This window comes from Coenobita brevimanus, chromosome 6 (genome assembly GCF_032717465.1).
Source record: "Coenobita brevimanus isolate Jiangsu-jjx chromosome 6, ASM3271746v2, whole genome shotgun sequence".
Classification (NCBI taxonomy): domain Eukaryota; kingdom Metazoa; phylum Arthropoda; class Malacostraca; order Decapoda; family Coenobitidae; genus Coenobita; species Coenobita brevimanus.
In genome coordinates, this window is record NC_136959.1 from 44,263,388 (window position 1) to 44,266,252 (window position 2,865).

The following is a 2,865-nucleotide window of genomic DNA, read 5'->3' on the forward strand; positions in this document are numbered from 1 at the left end:
CTAACAAACCTCACCTAACCTGCTATATCCCTCTCCTAACAGATTAACCTAACCTAACCTAGCTTAACCCAACCTTAGCATACTAATGTAACTTAATCTAATAGACTAACGTAAGCTAACTTAAGTCATAGCAGACTAACCTAACATAACCTAACCTTAAACCCCTCACCCAAGTTGAACATACAAATATATCCTAGCCTGACCTAACCTGTGTGGCAGGTGGTGGCGACCATCATCCACTGGCTTGATGTAGTGTACTGCCTGCTTCTTCCTTCACCTATATCATTGTTTTTCTTCTGAGCGAGAAGGGCTGTGCGTGATGCTAAAGTGGCAGCAGATGAGAGGTGGGGTATAGGCGGCTGACAGAGAATTTTCAACAGAATAAGAAAATGTATTGGAAGGGAGGTGAAAAGGGTGCGAAAGGGAGAGTCTGGGGAAGGAAGAATGAGTAAAAGCAGAGGATGCTGAAGGATGTTAACTGAGATGGATGCAGTAAGGAAGAGATGGGCAGAGTGTTTTGAAAGACTGTGAAATGTAGAGGAGGAAAGGGTGGCATGAGATTGTGGCGAATGGAAGGGTGCAAGGGAATAAATGTGTTGGGAGAGTTGGAATGATTCTTTGATCACGAAGGAGGAAGTGGAGTAAAGGCAGTAAAGGAGATGAAAACAGGGAAAAGCTGCAGGTATGGATGGGGTGTGCTGTGGGAATGCCTGAAGGGTGGTGGAGTGATCGTATTGCTGACTGGTTAGTAAGATTGTTGAATGTGTGCTTTTGAGAAAGGTATGGTGCCAATTGACTGGGCAAGCTGCTTGTGTGGTCCCGTTGTATAAAGGCAAGGGGTGATAAGTATGAATGTACTAGCTTTAGGGGCATAAGTCTATTGAGTGTTGTAGGTAAGGCGTCTATGGTAGAGTGTTAATTATGAGAGTTAGAGAGGGTACCAGAGGGAGTGATTGGTGATGAGCAGTGTGGCTTTAGGAGAGGGAGGGGATACGTTGATCAGGTGTTTGCTGTGAGACAAGTGTGTGACAAGTATTTAGCGAAAGGCAAGGATGTGTTTTGGGCATTTATGGGATTTAGAGAAAGCGTATGATAGAATTGATAGGGAGGCTTTGTGGACTGTTTTAAGATTGTATGGACTTGATGGTAGGTTACTAAAAGGGGTGAAAAGTTTCTTATGTAAATAGTAGAGCGTGTGTAAGAGTGGGAAATGCTGTGAGTGATTGGTTTCCCGTGAGAGTGGGCCGGCTGCGACAGGTTGTGTGATGTCGCCTTTTGGTTGTTTAATATTTACATGGATGGTGTTGTAAGGGGAGGTGAAATGCAAGAGTTTTAGGTGGAGGTCTGGAGTCTAGTGAATGTTGATGGTGGAGAGTGGAATCTGAAGCAGCTGCTGTTTGCAGATGATACTGCACTGGTGACTGATTCAGAGGAGAAATTGAGACAGTTGGTAGAGGAGTTTGGAAGGGTGTGTGAAAGGGAGGAAATTGAAAGTAAATGAGAATAAGAGTAAAGTGATGAAGTGTACGAGTTTGATAGATGGTAGTGGGGATAAATATAGTTTTGAATGGTGAGTTGCTTGAGGAGGTAGATTGTTTTAAATATTTAGGGTCACATGTTGCTGTGGATGGAAGAATAGATGCAGAAGTGGAAGTTTAGAATAAATGGAAGTAGGAAAGGTGCTGGGAGGAATGAAAAAGTTTTTAAATGTCGTTCGCTTAGAAATTTGGATGTAAAGAGAAGGCTGTATGAGGGTGTTGTGGTACCGACTGGCGTTATATGGGGCTGAAACATGGAATATGTGGGTGTAGCAGAGAGGAAAAGTTTGAATGTAATGGAGGATGAGGTGTCTGAGGAGTATGTGGTGGAGTGACGCGTATGGATCGGAAAGTGCGAAATGGATGAAGTTGCTAAGGAGAACTGGAGTTGTTCGGGAGATGGCTGGTACAGAGTTGAGAGCAGAGGGTGTTGCGATGGTTTGGGCATATGGGAGAGAATGGATAATGAGCGATTGGTGAAAAAGATAACTAGATCTGATGTGAGAGGTGTAAGGCTGAGAGGAAGACCACGAATAGGATGGATGGACAGTGTGAAGAGAGCGCTGGATGCGAGAGGGATGTCTGGTTGAGCAAGGAAGAGTGGCTGTGCGTAAACAGAAATAAATGTGGAGAGAACTGTAAATGAATAAGTGATGACGCAGCCCTGAGGGGATATTCTCCCGCATTTTGGTCTGATCAGCTAGTCAGGTCAGGTGCGGGTAAGGGGGATGGGTCTGTTATGATGTGGCAGGGGTAAACCAGTCTCTGCTGTCGGGCCCTGCTGCGGATGTCACTGATTGCATTGCGCAGTTGACCCTTGTGCGGTGAGGATCTGTCCGTTCTCCCCTTTGGGGCTAAGATGCGAATGAATGTGTTTGAATGGATAAGTAAATGGGGAGTGTGTTGTCCTGTTTCGGCTACCTCCCTTTCCTTGGGGGAAGCAGCCTAGGTATATAGATAGATAGATAGATAGACTCTTCCTATATCTCCTAGCTTTTCTGTCACTTTTTATTACTCTTCGTTTCTATTCAGGTGGCTTTGAGTAACATGCCAAATGGCTTCCTGTAAGCCAGGAAAACCATTTACAGTGGTGGGGTGGTAACCACATAACCAACCCACACGTGTTCCGTACTGTGTTAACAAGTGGGTTGGGGGTGGGTTAGTGCCCCTCCCCGTAAAACCACTAACTCATAAGTCAAACGGCCACTGCTTACGGGATTATGGCGTCTGGCAATACACAGGCTCACCTAACCCACCAAACTGCCTTACCCTAACGTAACATAGCCCAACCCTAAGACAATAACCTAACCTAACCTAACCCAACCCT